The sequence below is a fragment of the Opisthocomus hoazin genome, chromosome 8 (assembly GCF_030867145.1).
Source record: "Opisthocomus hoazin isolate bOpiHoa1 chromosome 8, bOpiHoa1.hap1, whole genome shotgun sequence".
Taxonomy (NCBI): Eukaryota; Metazoa; Chordata; class Aves; order Opisthocomiformes; family Opisthocomidae; genus Opisthocomus; species Opisthocomus hoazin.
Window position 1 is genome coordinate 17025256 of NC_134421.1, and position 22012 is coordinate 17047267.

Sequence of the window (22012 nt, forward strand, 5' to 3'; positions counted from 1 at the left end):
AATAGTAATCGGTGTCATCCTACAAGCCTGAAGCAAAGATAGCACATGGGCATCACAAAAATAAGAAGGTGAGTACTCTAAACTATCGGAACAGTCTCCATTTCATACTCTGCCCCTGCCCCCACCCCCACCCCCCCGCGCCAATGAAGAAAAAATTTCTCATCCCCAAATAGTTTGAGAGGCATCCAAGCCATTTTATAAAGCAAAGCTGAAATAACAACCACAGGGACAAAAAGTCCCTAATAATGAAGCTAATATCTAAGAAAAGTAGTATTCAACCAAATTTAAAAAGCATTACTAACTCTGTCATAAGCTGCACTACAGGAACAAAACAATCTTAACATATTTTTAAGTTACAGACTAAAAACTAATATACAGAATTTTACATGTTTACTGAATAATGATGCTAGAAGGCATCAGTGACATTGCTGAGTACCTTCAATAGAACTCTTCTTACTTTGTAATGTTCATTGTTCACTCAAAAAGAATCCAAACCCTAAAGTTCCTGTGGGTAAAAAAGTACATTTTGTAACAATACAAAGCTCCGTAATCGCATTATTCCTAAATTACCAATGTATACTCAACACAAACTCTCATCTTAGATTTAGGATATGTAAAAGTCAGGTAAAGGTTCAGTTTCACAATGAACTTTGGCCAATAAGGTCAAATTACTGCATAAACAGATGAGCGGGCTTTTGCGTGAGCATTAGCAGCCGTGACGCTGCAGAGAGCTGCCTCAGGAAGCTGACCTGGCAGAGCACCAGAGTGCTAAAGCCCAGACGAAGGAGGGGAGAAAGAAACACCCTGTCCCGCTCTCCCCTTTCAGCAGCAACACCCAACTGCACATTGAATCAGGCCTGATACTCTGTGCAGACAAGTCCCATAATTACTGTAATAACTAAGGAACAACCATCCTGTGCCAGACTGAGTCTTACTTCTTCTGGCAAGCAATACACCATCTGGATGGTGGAAATGACAAGATTCAGCTCCGGAGGTCAAAGACTGCTATTACTTTGCCAACCCGGGCCTCCGAGCTAGCAGCTCACTACAGTGTACGAGGCCTGGGAAATGTGAGCCGGTTGCTCTATCTAGCTGACTCACCAATACCCAGGTATAGCCGAAACAGCCCTAAGATGTTGCCCGAGTTCCGATAAAGAAAACTTTAAGATCTGAGAGAGGCACCAAACAGCTAGTAATACATGAAATATATTGCCAGTTTTGGCAATCTGATGATAGAACTAATCCTCTGCTGCTATAATTGACAACTCCATCTTGATGAAGATTTGATCTGCTCAATGTATCATTGCAGAACTACAGATATGTATGCAGACACCTTTCTTCCTGTGCAGAAAGCAGCTTGGAAGAAAAACACCCGATTGGCTCAATGGTAGGTAGATAAATCTTTTCTTTCCTGAGCAAGATATTCTAAAATTTTGTCCTACAGTATCAAATCTGTCCTACAGAGTTATTTACTGTTCTGGACGAAGGTACAATTATCCCAAACAGAGAAAGATGGACCAGAACATTCTAAACAGGACTGGGATAATGCCCTACATTCTCTAAGAAGACAAACTTTGCGGGGCCCAGGTTGGAGGATATCTTCAACACGCAAGCAAGCACTGGTGGGGTACCTCCTTGCAAAATATGGATTCTGAGAGATGAATAAAGACCAAGAGAAACCTGTCTAGTGTGAAACACTGACACTACTGCCAGATGTTGATGAGCATCAAACAGTTAAAAGAAAAGTTTAATTTGTTTTATTGGATCCTGATGTACTGGTAATAGATGTGAAAGTCTGATCAAAGATCACACAGACAGAAATGTCAATGCCCTGTAGGAACAAGTAAGGCCTGATGAGTAACTTTGACAGTTACTTTGGAAATCAGTAGGGTAGAAGGGAAGGTCCGTTTCACAGCAGAGTAGGACTTCCAACAACAGTTTCAGTTGCTTAACGTCTCCAGAAAAGTAGAATCAACCCACACCAATGCATGTCCAACATTCAGCATCTTGCACAACTTTACCCCTGGAATCGGCAGCAGTGCTGCTGGCAGAAAGATCACCTTTATCAACAGGACCTAGGTATCAGCCACAGATCTCTGGTTTAGAAAACATCAGGCCAAATTTTCATAATTTGTCCAGAAGAAATCTATTGAGCCTTAAATCCTTTGACTTCCAAGTGTGAAATGAGACACAGACTCTGGGAACGTATTCTTTCTCAAGATGCTGCATTACTATTTATACCCCCACACAGGAATAAAAAGTAACATCAGGTGCACATATGGCTTGTATCGATACCGCTACTAGTTCTGAGGCCTGATGGGCACAGAATGCAATGCTTGTATTTGAAAGCCAGTTATCATAACTTATTATTTTGAACAAATTCATTAACTTTCTCTTCTTTTATTTTTCTATCCTCAAAAGCCAAGACAGCATGTAAGCAGCAGCTTTTTCAAATTCCCATTCTGTGCCAGAAGAGAAATATGGAAGAGTAAACCACCTTCAAGTTAAGTTCTAACCCTGCCATAGATATTTGACCTTTAAATTCCAGGAGCACATAAAATTTTACCTGTGCAAAGCTAGCATCAGATCTGCAAGGTGCTACAGCTTACAGCCTGCTACCAACAAAAGGATCTTTCCCAGTTCACCTTCTCCTGTCCTTCTCCCAGCCACACATGCTCTTAGCCTCCTTAAAACCAGTTCTGACATTCATCTGGTATCTTAATGACCTGATTCAACCTACTAAACAACATTACCAACAGGTAGGGTGAGTACCAGGGCTCCTGGCTGGTGAACACAGCTGGGAAGAGGAAGAAAGAGACTACACCAGTCTTGACACAGGCCAAACTCTGGATCAGCTTAACTGTAATACAGAACTGCATCATTAATTTTATGCCCAAAATGAATGTATTCTTTAAATTCAAATTCATGAGCAGATAAAAAATTTGCTAACAACCCACTCACAACAACTTAAAACGTGCTTTTTTTCCTCCTTTCACCTCTAGTCCTCCCTGCAGCAGGTTCTCAGTCTTCCCTCCCCCAGTAAAAATGTTCTCAGACAACACAATGCCTGCAAGGATCTGCATGCACACAGTTTAGTGATGAAATCCAAACACTGTACTGCTAAAAACTGGCAAACAGCTGCAATATATGCACACTCAGGCAACATAAGAAAGACCTCAGACAAGGTCTAAGCCACACGAACCCTTATAAAGAAGTATAAGCCCACTATATTTGAAGATGTGTCTCCGATATTTCTAGCAAGCAGAAAAAAGCTGGAAAAATAATAGAATGCTGCACCCACTACACTGTAAAGTTCTGATGTCTTATAACTATTAATTTTATACTTCAAAATAGAGACTTCACGCTGACACTTGTGTTGCTTACTTTTTCTCAGCTAAGGATCACATTTATGTAATGTGAGTTTGCTTTGGATATTCCCAGGATCCTGCCTCCCACCAACAGTGACCTTCAGGAAGAAGTAGAAATATCAAGCTGGGAGCAGTGTACATTCTTGCTTCTCCAGTTCTCAGGAAGAGCCTGAAGTTTACATACCCTGATCTTTTCAACTAGCTGGTGATAGCTAGCTCTGCCAGTCAGCATTCAGAAAACTCCTAGACATGACAGGTAGCCAAAGGTATACCACCATGCAGATGTAAAAAAAGGCAACAGCAGCAGGTGTGCCTGGGAACCTGGACCTTTGCCACAGCTTTTGAGCGGCTCTTCAGTCCCCCAACCCACTCTGGGATATACCACCACCCCCACTTTTGGCGAGTTGGCTGTCATTGAGCTGTAAATACTGTGAGTTGAAAGCATAAAAATAGCTGCGGCACAGGCTGGAAAACCTATCAGATGATGTCAAGGCGCGTTTTGAGCCCTGCCTCCCCCCCCCCCAACTTCCTTTCCTATGTCACTTTCTCATTACCTCACTGTCTCTAATTCTGAAAGTGCTTCTCTCTGCATCTTTCAGCTGCCAAAGTGAACTTTACACAGCAGCTAGAGCCAAATCAGCCCCCAGCACACATACAAACTCTGCCACCCACCCCATTCCTTGGGATTCAGCCAAGATGTCAGTTTGCCTTTCCCTGAACACACACACACATGAATTCCGCGATCCCTATCTGCAAAACACAGGAGCAAGAAGAATCAGTTCAGCCCAAGGAATGCAACGCTGATCTGCATTTGATTAACTCCACAGATAAGCTGTTTCCAACCAGCAAGGCAAGTCAACATTGTAAGTGAGGTGTGGAGAGACAGCAGCAGCAATGCCCCATCCCCCTCTCCCTCCCACCCAGTCACTCAGCCCTGCCGCTCTCCCGGGCTCTGCAGACCTGAGGAGGAAGGAGAGGCAGAAGAAGGAAGCCAAAACCTTTGCGCTTCTACTCTCTCCCCTCCCCAAACCAAGAACTCACTTGGTCAGTGTTGCTGACCAAAGGTCATCTGCAAAGAGACTGCGGCAATATTGCTACGAGGGCAGAAAGGAGGGTAAGGAGACAGAGGAAGGGAAGCAGAGATGTTGGTTCACTTATGGTCCATGCCCTCCTCTTTCTTTCTTCCCTCCCTCCCTCTCCCGTTGTACTGAGGATGCCAGGGGGTGAGGAAGAGAAAGAAATGGTTCAGAAGTCTACCCTACTCTAGATCATATCAAAACAAAAGCATTAGGCAGCACATGCTCCTAATATTACTAAATGGAATTGCTACACCCACTCAGCATGTCTCATCCATACAGCCAAAGAAAGCAATGCAAATTTTAGAGACAAGTCCCTTAAATCACCTTCTTTTTGGTTTTGAGTTTGGTTTTCTTTTCTTTTGAAAACCACTGGCAACAGTTCTGTCAATGCTGTCCTCTAGATAGCTGCACATACACTCCTTGACTACAAAGTGGTGTTGCCTATGCAGAGATTGCTATCCAAGAGGAGAAACGCAACTAGTGGGTCAATTTCTCTGGCTGATGCAGCAGAAGGACTCTGTCCACAACAGGAAACTTCAGAGTAGAGGGAAGGAGGAAAGCAGAGTGATTAAGAAGTTTTATAGCTAGTTCCCAAACAACTACAGTCCACTGTGCATATAAGCCCAACAAAAACAAGCCAGTAAATTAAAAACACATATCCAAACACATTTTATTTGTTATTTTCTACCATTTTGGTTGATAAATTCTGGTTAGATGCAAACGCTGTCCCATGCCTCTTTATAGTTCAAAGTTACTAGCCCTTCTTCAAGTTACTACCCCCTGCTGAGCCCCCAGAACTGGTTGTGTGAATGCTCTCACTCTGTTCCAGTGCAAAGTTAGAAAGAATAGCTCAAATTACCTTTGCTAAGCCAACGAGCTTCACAGTGAGAGCTCGCACATCAAGTACGGCATCTCGAATGTGGGGCAGGTATCTCCAGTGAAGGGGCTTAACTGAGAGCTGCTCCAGCTGGAATTGCAACAGAATCCCCACGTATTCCTTTTGTTCAGCTATTACCCATCTCACTCTAAAATAATTACTTAAGACTAAAGGAAGTAAGAGTAATAGTTCCCTGCTCTTACCTAAGAGCAATAGTTTACCTGTTATAAAAGAGTTCAAGGTTTCAAGCCAGAGACAGTCACCTCAGATTCAACAAAGTTAAAAATGTTCTTCTCAGCCTTCCCACCTACAGTTAAGTCTGCTAATTCATCCACATGCACCCAGAATAACTTTAACCTCTCCAGAAACAGGCAGATATGCTCACACACCTGCAGATGTGCATTTCCCCACCACCACCACCGCACACAGGCAGGAACACCCAGACGTTGGAGGAAGACTAACATGTGAGTAAGTGTATACTGCGCCCAGTGAAGAACACTGAGCACATGAGATCAGACCTCTCAAAACATTTCCTCTTGCAGACATTCCAGGCTTTAATTTAAACCACTATGAACAAGTGACAACAGAAAAACCCAAAATGTTTGGGTTTGCTCTCCAGAGCAGAAAAAAAAAGGAAGTTCTGGCTGCCAGACCAAGAAGGATAGTGAGCAGGACAGAGCAGAAAAGGAGGCAATTTGGATTTGTTCTAAACCAGGAATTTCTTTTTAGGAGGGAATAACTGGGAGAAGACAGGAGAAAGATACCCTTCCCCTCATGTTAAGGCATGTCTAAGAATTTGAGGAGTTATGTCACTAATTCCTGTGGTTGTTGGGCAGAAGATATCCTTGCACACCCCCCTCCCACATCCTTTCAGCTTCTGGCAGTAAAAGGTTTCTTCGCTTTCAAACCCTCCTACTGCACAAAGGGACTACCTGCAAACACTTGGAAAATGCAGTCTATTTCTAAACTACCAGTCTATTTCTAAACTATCTAAGCAAGAGAGGAAACAGCCAGGCTGCACTCGATGTTCATGCACTTCTTGTGAAAGGATCAGAAAACCCTTCATTTGCTTCGCAGCTCATACTAGCAAAACAGCTACTAGGTAAACTCTCGCTACAGCCCAGAAAGCTACTGTTCCTTCTCCAAACACATCAGTTACATGGGAGATAACAACTTTGTTGAGGCTTGATATGACAATTATTTTTTATTAATCTGATACACAATTGCAATTCCAGAATCTAGATTTTTATTAAAACATCTATTTACCTTTTCTGCTTGCAGAAGACTGCTTCCCAATTTGAAACAACTATGCACTAATGGATGTAACGTATGGATACTAAAATGTCAGTAGCCAATGTTCATAATTTTAGACATGTTATTTTTTTTGACTGTTAACTTTTTCTCCAAAAATGGTTCAAGTGCTTTGTCACAGACATAGTAGTGCAGGCTCGGACGAGGTAAAGCAGGAGAGGAAGTTTTATGATACTGCTAAGCCAATTCAGTGGCTAGCTGCCACTGAAAGTGGTGATCCCCTTTTCTACTGTCACAGATGCTCATCCCACCCAACACTAAAAAATAACTATTGTCAGGATTTTTTGAGATGGGAAATAATTTCATACTTAGAAAGTAAAATTCAGTTCTTGCATTGCCAAAGATCTATAAATCACCTCCAATGTCAAATGCTCAAACTCCTCCTTTAGTGCCAAAATGCTCAGCTATCCCCTGGAGAGATGCCAATCTCAAGATTTCACGATGGCTTCAACAAGTGAATTTATGTTTCCAATATAAAAATGCATAGCATATTTGAGTTTTAATCTTTAGCTACATCATAAAATAAGCCTGAAACAATGTCAAGGCGTGCAACCATTTAATTCCACAGAATGGACTGCACTGACACAGAAGGAGAGGGCTTCCAGGATCTAGCATGGACTTATCTCCCCTCCACATGTGCAAACATTTGAGACTTTAGCTGCAACATAAAGCACAAATCTCAAGAGGAAGACAGAGTGAGACTGGATTTGGGATAGTTTTTACCTGTATGCCACTAATTTATTCAGGTTTTGATTAACAGAAAAAATATCGTGGTTATGCTACAATGGAAGGAGTCCTTTAATGCCTTCATGGCATTCACTTGTCTAGCACTTCAGGAAGATGCGGTTCTGACGGTACTACCATTCCTTCTCCATAGACCACCTTTTAAAGTAAAGTATATTCCGCATGAACGAAACCAAAGGTTTATTTTCCTTGAAGCTGTCCAAGGCTGTAACAGAAGACAGAATCTTGTTATGAAATGTACAAGTTCACACATCGTTTGTACCTCTCCCCAGTGATTTGGTCACAATACTCACAGGTACCAGACCAAAACAGAGTATTTTCCCCAAAGAAGCTAAATTGACCTAAAACATTCATGCGGTTCACAATAAATCCCATTTGCCAAGCATTGGAAAAGAACCATTTCTGGCTGGGAAAAAAGCTCACCAAAAACCAGGCTCAAGCAAGAAACAGTAATTTTGCACAGACAGAGCGCTAAAGACAAGAGCTCCTTTCAGTGTAAACCACGGTGAGCTACCTTGCTCTGCTTCTTGGTACCTCAGTGTAATTTCACATCTACAGAGAACTGCCACAAAATGTAACACTCCAACTTGACATGCTAAAGTTAGACTGCACTATCCATGTTCCAAAGCTCTGCCCCAAAGACCACATATGCGAGACTGCAATTTTTTAAGTGCCTATGATACTACCATCACTGGCAAAAGTTTAAGACAGAAAAGATGTTGGAGAGGTAGGGAAAGCACATTAAAATACTGCACATGGTTTGATCTGACCTACGTGGTTACCCAAAAGAAGGGGGGGGGGGGGGGGGGGGGGGGCGCAAAGACACATGCCTCCTTTGCAAGGAGCATGATTACTTTTAAAACAAATTTTATCTCATATCCAAGAGTTCTGGCAATCCCGGCCATAAAAGCAAAGAGAAATGGCAAGTAACCAGGAGGGTGTGTCCTCTTCTGTTGCCCCAGAAAAACCCACCAAATCTTACGTTTTAATCCCCAACTGTCTTAAAAACATTGAAAGGCACGTAGCCTAAGTGCTTATAACTGTAAAGATAACTGTGCTTGGAATATTACATTCTGATTCAGGCCTCAGCTTTCTGAGGGAAGCGTTCTGCTTCCCTCCTCCTAAATCTGAGAGCTCACCTGAAACAATACGCCAAGAAGCCTCTCTGGTCACTATCTCTCATCAAAGCCTCTCTGGTCACTATCTCTCATCATCTGTCTGGCATCCCTTTAAGACCTTCTTTTCTCACTTTGTTATGAGTTACCAGAACTCATCAGTCAGAACATTGTATTTATAGATTCTAAACAATTCTACTGAAAACCCTTTGGTTTGATAAACTCGGTTAAAAGAAGTAGAAAGCTTTATGCGTAACACACAGTCTGCGTGTCAGAATTGGAATTAGAAATCCCAGCATCCTTCCTTGGCTATCGAATCTATTTTATGAATCCAGACACAGAGAGGGACAATTAAATGGGACTGCATAAAAGCAACCAGGTTGATGATCTAATCGAATAGACAAACATACAACTGAAGAAGATACGCTTTCTATATGCCTGCCAGTTCTTATGAGCTGAGCTGACAGGACTTGGCTGCTTGCTCCCAATACATCTAACAGCTGGCTTAACAGAAGACACTTACAAACAAACTCTTTTGAACAAAAACAATTTTAACAGTATAGACGTTGCCATATGCTTACTTTTGGCAACTATGCTATAGTACGTCCAGAATTTACTATAAACTCACAATTCTCTCCTATCAGAAAATATTTTTGCCTGAGCAAGACAGCTATTGGGCAAAACTGTCTTTAGGCTTGAGCTACAGTGTGGAGAGACAGACATGGTAAAAGAGGGGAGAGCAGTGAATATTGTCTACCCGGGCTTAGTGAGGCTGTTGATACTGCCTCCTGTAAGATCCCCATAGACAAGCTGGTGGAAGTATGGGCTGGGTGAGGAGACAGTGAGATGGACTGAAAACTGGCTGAGTGACTGGGCACAGAGCACGTACCAGCACATCCGAGTGGCTGGAAAGCAACTTGGCAGAAAAGGGCCTGGTGATCCTGGTGGACACCAAGTTGAACATGAGCCAGCAACGTGCCCTTGGGACAAAGGCAGGTAATGATATCCCCATCTGCATTAGGAGGAACGTTCCCAGCAGATCAGGAGATGATCCTTCCCCTCTACTCAGCACTGGTGAGGCTACACATTTAGGCTCAAATACGTACAAATACCTGAAGGGAGGGTAAAAAAGACAACACAGCCAGGCTCTTCTCAGTGGTGCCCAGGGACAGGACCAGAAACTGAAGCACAGGAGGTTCCCTCTGAGTATCAGGGAACACATTTTACTGTGAGCGTGACTGAGCACTGGCAGAGTTTGCCCAGGGAGGTTGTGCAGTCTCCATTCTTGGAGACATTTGAAAGCTGTCTGGACGCGGTCCTGGGCAACTGGCTCTAGGTTGCCCGGATTGAGCAGGGGTGTTGGGGAAGAGAACCATCAGAAGTCCCTTCCAACCTCAACCATTCTGCGATAGATGTGTAACCATCCTTTTTCCAGCAGCTTGCTTGTCCGTTCATAGATACGTAACAACCTCAGAGTAAAAACAAAACAAAAAAAATTATAACATGACAAACTTCATACTGGAGAAATGCACATATTTTTAATATTCTCCAGAGTGACATGTATTCTGGACCCTAAAAAAATCACCCACTTCTAATTTCATACATTTCTTAATTATTTGAGTCTATCACGCACTGTGTAGTCTTCCTTGCTGCCTGATCTTTTCTCTCTCTTAGACTTACTGCCTAGCCATTGCCACTCTTTACTGGTTCCATGATCTAATGTTCAGTAGTTTTCTCATCCTACTGATAACTTCAGAGTTGAAATTGGTTCTCTTTTACCTCATTCAGTTTCACTATTCAGTACAGGCAGTCTGAGTGATGTTACCCAAGCCAGATGAAATAAACTAGCATCTTGCTCCACTTCTCATCATTCCTTCTTTTTGATGGCTCCAGGTTTCATAAGAAGGTTCAGTGAGTTAATTCAGCTCTTGATCCATCAGAAACCTTTTTTTATAGCTTTGTTTTCAAAGGCTCACAACAGAGTCCAGTCATCCAATCTACATCCAAGATAGCTAGTGAGAAGCAGCAGATGCACTGAGCTGCTAATAATGAAAAACAGAGAAGTGAAGAAAAGTACAACCCATTCCCCTCCCTTCCATTGGTCATGAAAATTCATTGGGTCAGTACAAACCATTTCCTGTTATTTCACCCTGGAGTCAAGCTTCTTCGTTTTAGTTTCAATTTCTTTACCATAAAGAGGTAGCACCCCCAGAGACAGAACTGCCAGATTTCTGTTTGGAATATCCCGAAGATAAACATACAAGCATGTGCTGTGTAGATTGCCAGAGCATGTAGGATAAATCCATCATTCTCTAGACACTCCAGGATTATTCTTTGTACTACAAGCACACTTTATAGTTAATTTGCAAAAGCACAAAACTTTCAAGATATGTCAGATTTATTATGATTATGCTGCAGAAATGTCTGGGATTTCTGAATGCTTCAGAAATGTCTGGGATTTCTGAATGTCTTCTGCCCTCTCAGTTACTAGGGTGTAGTTCTAGCAGGGCAGCCAGACATCTGGAAATTCTGCACAAGTCTTGAAAGATCTGCTGTGATCCAGATGGGAGGGGAAGAAGAAGAGGAGGAAAAAAGTGAACAGTTTGGGAAAATCAAACTTATAGTAGTCATACCAAAGTTTACAGGGCAAGGCAGTATTTATTATTATCTCAAACTTCTGGAAAGAAGAGCTCTCATCACAATTCAGGCCTCTAGCTCTCCACAACCAACTCATGCTTCAAGGTTTAAGTCTGAAAACTCAGGTTCCACAATGCTTTTTCAGGCTGTGCTTCTGCTATCAGCATCTTGAAACCATCATGTTGTATGAATAAAATCATGCATAGTCAGCCTCCTTACACAAATCAGAGAACAACTTAAGCATTTGACAACCCCAGAAATATGATCTTAGCAGAGTTTTTCCCCACACAGTCCTCCCACACTTTTCCATCTTCTGCCCCCAACTCTTCTCTCCTCCTCCCCTAAACCAGTTACTCGCCATTCTTCACTAAAGAACTAACTTCTGCCTCCTGTTCACTCTCCAAATTATTAGCTACTCAAAACCGCAAATCAAGCTCTGCAATCTCCTGTCCTAATTAAATCAGAGGAAAGAGTTGTCTGCATAAATAACGTTCTCAAGATCTAGTTTTAGCTTCTAGATTTTGCAGCAAAGTTTCCAGTCCCACTTCAGGGCCAGAAGGTTAAACATTTCTCAATGATACAGGCTCCCTTAGCGAGAGAGTGACGAGGAAGTGGTCCAAAAAACCTCATTCTTCCCAGGCAATATGTCAACAACCACAGCGAGTGCCTCTCTCCGAGGAAAACTGGGAGGAGTGGAGCAGTCTCTTATTATAAGCAGTCACTTAGTCTGCCACCATAATGCAAAGACCAGTACAAGGAAAAGAAAGCAAAGCATAACAAAAGAAAATAAGAAAAAAAAGACCAACAGAAATGATATTGTGTGTAGTATATATAAAGTTACATGGAAATAAAAATAAAATCATTTTAAAAAATTAAACTTCTGTAGAATACTGCATTTCTGTTTAGAATTGCTCTTCTTTTCTAGTCCATTTAGGATGCACGTAACTTTCTAGCTTAAATTTAAAGATGCTTTGACCTTTAAATGGGCTGAAATTTTCCTGCCTGAGAGACCACTTCACAGAATCACAGAATCACAGAATAGTAGGGGTTGGAAGGGACCTCTGTGGGTCATCTAGTCCAACCCCCCTGCCGAAGCAGGGTCACCTACAGTAGGCTGCACAGGATCTTGTCCAGGCGGGTCTTGAATATCTCCAGAGAAGGAGACTCCACAACCTCCCTGGGCAGCCTGTTCCAGTGCTCCGTCACCCTCAGAGTGAAGAAGTTCTTCCTCATGTTCAGATGGAACTTCCTCTGCTTCAGTTTGTGCCCATTGCCCCTTGTCCTGTCGCTGGGCACTTCTCACACACTGCACTGTTCCAGACACTCACATGTTAGTCTCTGGATTTTCAAGATAAGATTAGCAATAGGGGTTTCTCCAGAAGAAGCCTGCTAATCTGGATCTTGTTCTTGCTTAGTTTGAGGTAACATGGGGTCAGCAAATGCATACTGCAAAATGTTTTCTGTTTATTTCAGCTTTTAGTGAAAGAACATTGAAGACTCTGAGCCTTGCGAGTGTTTTGCAATAAGTCAAGCTCAAGGTACTTTCTGAAGAGCTTAACCGAAAGTTTTGGGAGTTGCAATTTTTAAGTAGTAGTACCTCAATGTCAGATAGTAAGTTTAATCAATCAAAACTACTCAATTTATTTTTAAAAGGCATATATTTCATTTCAGTTTACATCAGTGAGCACAAAATCCAAATCTCAGATACTGAAAGACACAGATAAGGAAAACAAGTTTCAGATTATCTCCAGCAGACAAAAAAAAAAAAAAAAAAAAAAAAAAGAGTGAAAAAACCATCTCAACAGGGTCAGTTATCGTTACAGGCTGATTGAGCCAACTTATGCTTCACTGGAAGCTGCAACTTCTTTATTTGGGATACACTCGTTTCTGAGAAAAAACAATCAGGGCAAAGAAAATGGAAAGGCTACAAAGAATCATAAATACATTTCTCAGCCTACTTCTCACTCTGGATAATTAAATAGGTTCCTAACCTGTTGGGATTCCAATGCTGTGCATAATGCCTAGGAAGTATCGTTAACATTACTTAGAGGATCTGATTTAAAATAAGCATCACGATAGAAAGACACAAAAAAGTATTCAGCAGGTCGCACTAGCAGACACCACTTCAGCACTTGCCTACTTGAGGATATTGTAAATGGATGCAGCTTCTTCTAGTGAAAATATTTCACCCGCATTAAGGTTTGCATCAGCTTCACTCCAAAAAGCTATCTGGACTAAAAGACACTGACACACATGCTCATTTAATAGTGAAAACTAGAAGATTTTCAATGAAAGAGAGAAATTCTAAGACAGCTTTCCTGTACAAGTTGCTGGCAAGTGAGAAATCTACCACTTTTTAAAATAGTGCTCAATAAAATGATGAAGGGGAGTATATGACCTGATTAATTGCAACAGCAGGGGAGTGGGTGCTGCAGTCCTGAAGGGTAATTCTAGTTCTGCTTCTTTATGACTTCTTACCTACCTAAACTATTGCAAAATTATACAACATTCTTAAACCACACTAAGGTTAATCACAAAATGGAGCTGTGCCAATGTAATTAAACTACTTTCCTATATTGATTCTATTAGCAAAATTATCTTGGCAAAAAAAATTGAGGGGAGAGGGGGGCAATATTTCTTCTGTTAAGACACAGATTCTAGTTTCACTTCCATAAAGCAGGGCTCATGTTTCCCTAGTCACAAAAGAAGACAAAGTTCAGACCGCCTCAAGATAACCAGCCGAGGTTTCTCCACGTGAAAAGACAATTTGAAACAAGTGTCAGTCTCTTCTGGAAAGCACCCTAAGGTCAGAACAGCAGAGGGTGCTGTAAGTCTGAACTGAGGTGCATCATCTCAGCAACAAGGAGCGTCCAGATGCAACAAGAAGCTGTAGGTTACCCAAGGTCTGGGGGTTGGTTTGTTTGTGGGGGGCTTTGTTTGGGTTTTGCAGGTTTTTTTGTGCTGCAGTAGTCATCTGAAACTGGTAAAAGCAGGTGGCAAACAGTTCAATATTAAAATTTATCTATGTCAGTTTCCACTTAACATCAAACAACATCAGAGACATCCCCAAAACCTTAACAGTTACCTATGATCTCCACCACTGAGCTATACAGCTCTGGGCATACGTTAGAAATTGATTCATATCGAAGCTTAGATATAAAAAATTCATATTTTAATGCCTATAATCAAAATGTAGACTGGATCCCATTATTACAAAAAAAATAATCCTGAATCTAAAGCCTAACGTAAATTTCTCCTATCACACAGGAATGGAAACTTGAGTGCTTTGTTAAACATTAGTCATCTCTCAAATCTGAAAAACACTGGATAGCAAGGCGTAACCAGGTAACTGGATGACTGAACGGATGTGTGCCTGCATGGTGTCCCTTTAGGCAAAGCATGCATGGTGTAATCGCCATACCAGTTTAGAGAGACTCAGCGTAACACACGTTCAGATATTAATCCACAACCTAAATTAGCAGCAGGCCACAAAGATGACTATGATCAGTCTGAGCCTATTTCAATAATCATTAAGTAATATTTATACAATCATGCCTGAAGATCCCAAATAAGAAGCCGGTTTAAATAATGCTTTTTTACTTCATTTTTCTCATGCACTTGAACAGTGTTCCTAAAGAAAGGTTGATTCATATTCATCATATAAATGAATGGGTGACTTACAGAATATGATGACAGCAATTAAATAGGGCCCATTATACAAAATGCATTAATTTCACAGCAAGGAAGACTCTGCTTTGATTAAAGTTACAGGATATAAAACCTGACATGAGTTTACATGCATTTTAAACTTTCATTTAGTTTTTAATAGCAATTGGTGAATGATACAAAAAAACACAGTATGATGACGACTATCTTAGTCTGTAGATTGGAAACTGGGTAAAATGTGCACGCACACACACACTCCCCCTCTTAAAGTTATTTCTTAATAGTTACATTTTAAAGTAAGCTAAAGCCATAAGAAAGGTTATGAAACAAAGCAGTCTGTGAATAATCGATTTGTGTCTACCATATCTTTGCTGTTTTAGAACAAATGCAGCCTGTGTGTGCCCTTGCAAGTTCATCTTCATTCACAGAATGGATAACGACAAAAAGCTGCCTCGGTGGTTTTTTCCTGCTCCCTCTTTCTAAACCTTTAGTGTAACACTCACTGCATAAAATCAATGAACAGAGTATTTTCAAAGCAGACAGAGAAAACACGACTTTTTTAAAATGTTAATTTAACACTTCAACTCCAGGTTTTAATAGATTTCCAGCAGTTTTTTTAAATTTAAAGTTGTCGGCAGAAATAAGTACTGCTCAACTAAGTGATTCAGTGATTCTAATGAGTAGTCTTTACTGTAGGCTGTCACTCTTGACAAAAAAAAAAGCATCCTTTATATATTTAGTTTCAGTACAATCCTTTAACTCTAGTTTGGCTAACACAATACAGTGATTTGATTACTCAATAGTTAATCACAGGGATAAAAGGCAGCAAAAGGTTATGTTCAAATCTTTCATGAATGGAATAACTCAGTAATGTGCAGCTTACAGTTGTGCACTCCTCACTCCATGTCTTATAACAGTCAACTCGGAACTTCATGCAGTTAGTAGCTCTGGCATAAAAATTTCCATATTTAAAGCTGACTTCAGGAACGTCCCATTTGCTGCTTCGGAAAGAATTCCCACTGCATGATGACGATGAAGCTCACATAACTTTGTTCAGTCTTTGGATCACATGCAGGATTCTGGTTAAAAGCCAGTGAAGAGTCAGTTTATCACTACTCAGAATATACACATCTCAGGGAACTGCACCAGCAGCCAGGGAACTCTTTACACTCCCCAGGAACTTGCTACCTAGATATAAAAGGTTACATTTCCAAATGCCACACATTCCAAACTGAAATGAAAAGTTCTATTTTTAAAGCGGTGATGATGCAAACCGTAAAGCCAGGAATGTTTTCCTCTCACCTCCACTCTCCATCCAAAACTAAAATCCTGATAGCGTTGACTCAAGTACTCACTGCAATCTCAAAAATCCAAGTCGGAGAAAAAAAAAGAAAAAATAATAATAATAATAAAAAAAACCCCTCAGTATTTTAAGTTCTACTATTCAAACGAAATGCCAAAAACTAGAGGAAAAAACTCACAACTAGAAAATCTCTTGCTAGGAAATGACAACAGTAAGGAAAAAAATCCCACTAACAGGTGTTTGAAAAAGACAAGATGAAGTTAAGAAAGCATTTTAGTGCATGAATGAGAGGTGGTTCTTACGAGTACCAAAAGCCAGCAATGAATTTAAACTTTACTCAAAACAGAAAAAAAGAGAAAACCAACCACAAAAACTGCTGCTCTGACATTTGTCACTCCTGAAAGGGTTGAAGAGGGGGATACCTCGCTTCTATAAATACACAGACATGCTGTCCCCTTTCTTCCCATTAAAAGCAGTTTAGCAGCTGACATCCCTACAGAACTTCAACGTAAATCTTTTAAAGAGGGAAGAGAAAGAGCCTGGGAGCTGCGTTCACAAAGAAAGAACAAATGGGATAAGCATTGTTTTGCCCTAAATTGAGTTTAATATATCCCTAATCTGCTGAAGTAGCTCAAAAATGCAGCTTTTCCCCTAAAAATCAGTGAAGTTACACATTTGATTCAAGGTGACAGGAATTTTCACCTGTAATGATTGTTTCTTTTTCAGTATCAGCTGGACACAAAGCAAATTAGAACAGAGAAGTCAGTTTTATCCACTATAGAGAACTGAATCATTTCTATGCTCATTTACAGTGCTGACTTCAAAACAACACATTTTGTTCTCTAAATGTGCATGGAAAAACCCCTCTTGTTCATCTAAACCACACTTCTAACCGTTTAGAACAACCTGCTTCTGGTTTGCATACCTGGCTTGATCTCTAATACATTCTAAGGGTTTTTTTCAGCAGGTCAATGGAACAATATATCAAAACCCAAAGATGTATCCCATAGATCACTACGTTGAAGAGATGTTCATTTTTTCCAGTATACTCACAGAAAAAAAAATTTAGATTACACAGAAACAATTATTAACATGCAACGTATACCAAGACAGTGCAAAACACAGTGTAGCGCACAGAAGCAAACCAATGCTACCCCGAACAGTAAACAAAGAAGATTTTAGGCAGAGCAAAATTTAGGAGAAATGGAATTTATTAACAAAAGTAGCCATTTGGCCAAGTGCTAGCATCCATTAATTCTGGCAATACACTGTTCAACTCTAAGTGACCCTAAGTGGCCATAACTCTTATCCATCCATGCAAAACGTCTGCAAAAAAATGCTCTGAAATTCCGGGTTTATCCATCTGGCTGCTTGCACCTCTGTATGTGTACTGCACACACATCTCTGCCCAGCCACCTGCTAGCAGTCATAAAAAGAAACTATTGAACAATAATAACTAAAATAAAAAAGAAAGTTAAATTATCTTTGAAAGCTTGTATTTGCCATTTAAGCACAAAATTTGCATATAGAAGCCAGCAGCACACCCAAGACTCCTGAGGTTTCCCTAACTTGCATGAGTCCCTCATATGGCTGTTCAAAAACATTAAGTGTTACTGGATTTTAGATTCTGTCAAAAAAGTATTCTTCCTGCACTCTTCCATCTTCGTAAAAAAGAAAAAGAAAAAAGAAAATAATACTCATGACTCATTCTTCCAATGGGCCAAACAGTCTGTTACAGAACAAAGCCAGGTCATATCAACAAACTATTCAGTCCACATCTTGACCCAACAGTGACCAACAGCAAAAGAATTTGCAAGATCTCCATATGGGATAATTAGGTAGTGACATGAATAACACAAAGGCTTCAGGGAAACACAACAAGAGGCTACATACAGAGATTAGGTTGAAGTAGATAACGGGAAGAAAACAGCAAGCTTTTGGAATCAGCAAATAACTATAAAGAAAACAAATGAGTCAGATGCTGAGAGAGTCAAGGCAGCAAAAAGTGACTCTTGAAGAAAAATGCTAACAAGGGAGCTCCCACTGCTAAGAGCCTGGTATAGACAGACTTGCACATCAGCTTCATTTTCAACAGAATGAAAACACGCAAACTGGCACAGGGGTGTTGCCAAAACCATATTCTTGAATATGAAAGTAGAATTTTGCCTCACTGTGCACAACCGCTTTTTGAACAACTGGGACAGTAATACCACAACTCTTCACAAAAGTTCAGTAGTCCTATGAGATGTCAAATACAGCAATTAAGTTTCTGCTCTTATTTTCACATTTTTTTCTGGGTCTACTGCCTTTTTCAAATGTCTTTTAAGTCTGATTTTCACTTTTATTTTTTCTTCCTCAGCTGTCATCACTTGTATTGATTTTTCACTCTTCTCTTTTTCCATTTGACAGGTGTGTTTAATTTTTTCTGTTTAATACCGTGTGCACCTCACTAGTCATACTGTTCCTGCTTCACTTACATTTTTTTCTGAAGAAATACACCCTCCTTGCTTAATCTATTCTGCTCTCAGAATACTAATGTTGTATTCTCCCCTTCAGTTCTTTCTCTAAAATATTAAGAATGTTTTCTCATATTTAGCATCAAAGGTGTTGCTTTTTTACATGCCCACCAACATCGAATACAAACATTATTTCCTATGTCAACTACGGCATCAGTACTGTTACTTCTTGAGTGGACTGCCATTAGTATCCAAGCATTAAACAAGCCCAGTCTTATGACCTGCATGCTTTAAGAACATTTGGTCTATGGAGTGCAAGCTGTGTAAGGTCTATCAGGACAATTTATTTACGCAGCTTAGCCCATGATTCTCCTACTTCTTCAATGACTGTTCAGAACCCTTGACAACTTGACTGTGACAACCGTATCCAGCTTCTGTCTTTCCAGTAGGGCTTCTAGAGATGAATATAGGGACCAAGAAGCCTTGAGAAGTTAAGTCTTTCTTCATTAAATGATTTTAACTCTCAGCAGAAAGGAGATCCAACTTCAGTCTCTAAAAGGTTTCAGGCAGTTTGCCCAACAGACAACTTATTAACGGACTAAGATAAATAACAGCAGAAATCAACAGCAGAAATCAACAGCAGAAGAAGTCACTAAATAGTATTTTTTCTTTTTTCCTAAAAAATGTTGAACAATTTGGTCTCAGCATCAAGTAGCCATTTTCCTCATCTAGAAGCTTGTAATACACTTCCATTATTCAAGACTGACCTTTAAAACTTACTATGCACATGGTTCCATCCTGTTGTCATACTTAATTTCCCCACCAATCTTCTGAATCCATTTACGTAAACATTCGCCTGCTTCTTGCTTAGTATTTTTTCCAGCAGTGGTTGATCCAGGAGAAAAGAGAGCTACCACTGGAAGAGGTGCAATCTGTATCCCTCATTAGGTAAGCTAAGCTTGCCAGGAAATTGCCTTAACATTGCAGAACGCCACTGCATGATCTAGGACTGGGGTTATCTGACTTAAGCGAAAGCTACATACAAGTACTCTTTAGTGGGAGAAACTCTCATCCTAAGAATTAAATGCAAGCCTCAGGAGTTTTCATAATTTGGAAGAAACGAGAAATGCCACCACGAATGAAGTTTTGAAAAAAGTAACACTAGTATGAAGGCTGTTTCCCTAATTTTAACAAGTCTTACTTTATTCTGTGAGTTCTCCCAGAATATCATGCACAAATTCACTTACAAGAACCCTGAAAGGTAAATTCCATGGATCTTTCGCATCTGCAAAAAATTTAACATGATTTGAAAACCTATCAGAAACAAAGCACATTGAGGTAAACAACTTTTTCAGGCCTTTACATAACAACTGTCATACCAAGAAAAAAATAATTTTTTCACAACAAAGACAAATTAGATACTGTCTTGCCATACACATCCTATTCAACACCAAACACCTTGCTAATGTCTAAATCCTACCTCCAAAATTTGCAGACTGCAAGACTAGAGGAATGATGCATTGTGTCCCAGCGACCTCCTGAACTGAGACAGAAACTATGTATTCCATCTAAGATGCAGCCCTGCCATAACATCTCTCTTGCTTTTCCCATCTACAATAGCAGGTGAAAAAAAGTACTTTGGTTCTCTAAGCAACAAAGAATACAATCATATGACAGAACTATAAAATAAAGGTCATACAGGACCTTTATAGACAATCTTCACATATTTTACAAAACATAAGACTCTAAATTAGGGAAATTGCTGCAAATTTGGGAAAAACCCAGCAATTTCTGAAAAAAACCCCATATTAAACTATGAAGTTATTGGTTAACTTGTCTCTTTCCAAGTCACTACTTACGGAAAAGAAAAAACATGTAGCTTTCAGAAACAAGACTGTCTTGACATTTTTGACATTATGTATGTGCTGTTTTTCAGGCACCGCTTGAGATTAAGAGAACACAAATGCAAACCCAAACTCCTAGGCTACTACCAGTTTGCGGTCGGATCTTACCAAGGTTACAGTCAGTTTCTGTTACCATGCATAGAACAAAAGACATTTGTATCTATACATATTTTTTAAGTTTCATGACTACAGAATGTTCTAAAGCCTCAGATAAAAATGCTCTACAGAAGTACACCATACTGTCCTTAACTGATAATTGTCACTCTAGTATGTCTTTCATGTCAGAAACGCAACTCTACATATCTAACAGGTAAGCACAGTATCACAAAAAGACCACAGCATTTAGGACCAAATCATATAAGCACAATACCATTTTCAAGGAAACAGTCTTTCAAGAGATAAAGCAAGTACTGGGAAGTTTCAAAGCAGAAGTGTTTTTCCCAAAATATGCAATTTAAAATCCCTCCAAAGTATCAAGAATATGTTTCACTGAAAAATAATTAGCAATAAAACCACATAAATCAGCTAAAAGCTAAGCAGAGGAAATTTCTTTAGAACAAGTCCAGTTTTGACTGGGATTCTCTAATCTTCACGAGGCACTCTAAATTTAGCACTGGGGACCAACAAATGAAGAACAGAAAGATAAAATTTTATCTCTGATGAAGCTCTAAAGTGATCAGTATTTAACATCCAACTAGTATTCATCTGCAACTTGCATGTGAAGTTATCATAGCTCTCCAATTTGTCCTTAGTCAAAGTCACATAGCCTCCTCGCACTCCCTATAAAGTTCAGCGGCCATGATTCACTAGCAAAATTTACCCATGGGATATGTTTGGGATGATACCTGATTGGAGTGTTGTCATCTGCATTTCTGGTTCCAGCAGTGTCATGTTGATCCTTTTCTCAACAGTTACAGTCCCTTAAAGGCCTCTCTTTATATAGACATAGATAGATACAGGTATGTTAGAAAAAGTCAAAATCCAAGAAGTCCTCTCAACTTTGATCTTGTTCAAACCTTGCAAGAAATTCTCATCCTTATATGACAAAAACCGTGCCTACTGAGAAAACTCAGTCTTTCAGCATGCAGTTCTCTGCTTATTCACTACAGGCAAGTTGGAACAGCCCAGAATCAAATCACTGGTAGGAGAAAAATGAATACTCAGAGGGGAACGGCAAGATGTGTAGCTTGCAGAAGTAAGGTCCGCCCCTTCATGCTCTGTAAGTAAAAGGGAGGGGGGAGGAAGGGGTCAGAGATTCTAGAACTGGCAGTTTTTTCCCCTTTTAAAAGAGAATGGTGACGTCGTCGCGGGTGGACTTTCAATCCCCTAAGGGGCTCTGCTGATGAGGCAATTTCATTCCAAGGACAAGGAGACTCAGTGTTAACAGAAACATGCAGACATTCTCTGTTTCGAAACAACGTGGCCAAAAACATATACATCCTGCTGACAGATCACTCACTTCAATCTTTACCAGTCCTTTTTCTTAGTAATTGCACTATTCCCCTATCCTTATCAACTCCCCTTGCTGATCGATAAACCTGAGCTACTGTAA

At 40.3% G+C, this 22012-nt stretch overlaps 1 protein-coding gene across 1 annotated transcript in view; it reads right to left on the reverse strand.

The window, feature by feature from the left end:
• Positions 1 to 22012, reverse strand: part of MRTFA (myocardin related transcription factor A) — a 76245-nt gene that overhangs the window by 46792 nt on the left and 7441 nt on the right. The window lies entirely within an intron of this gene.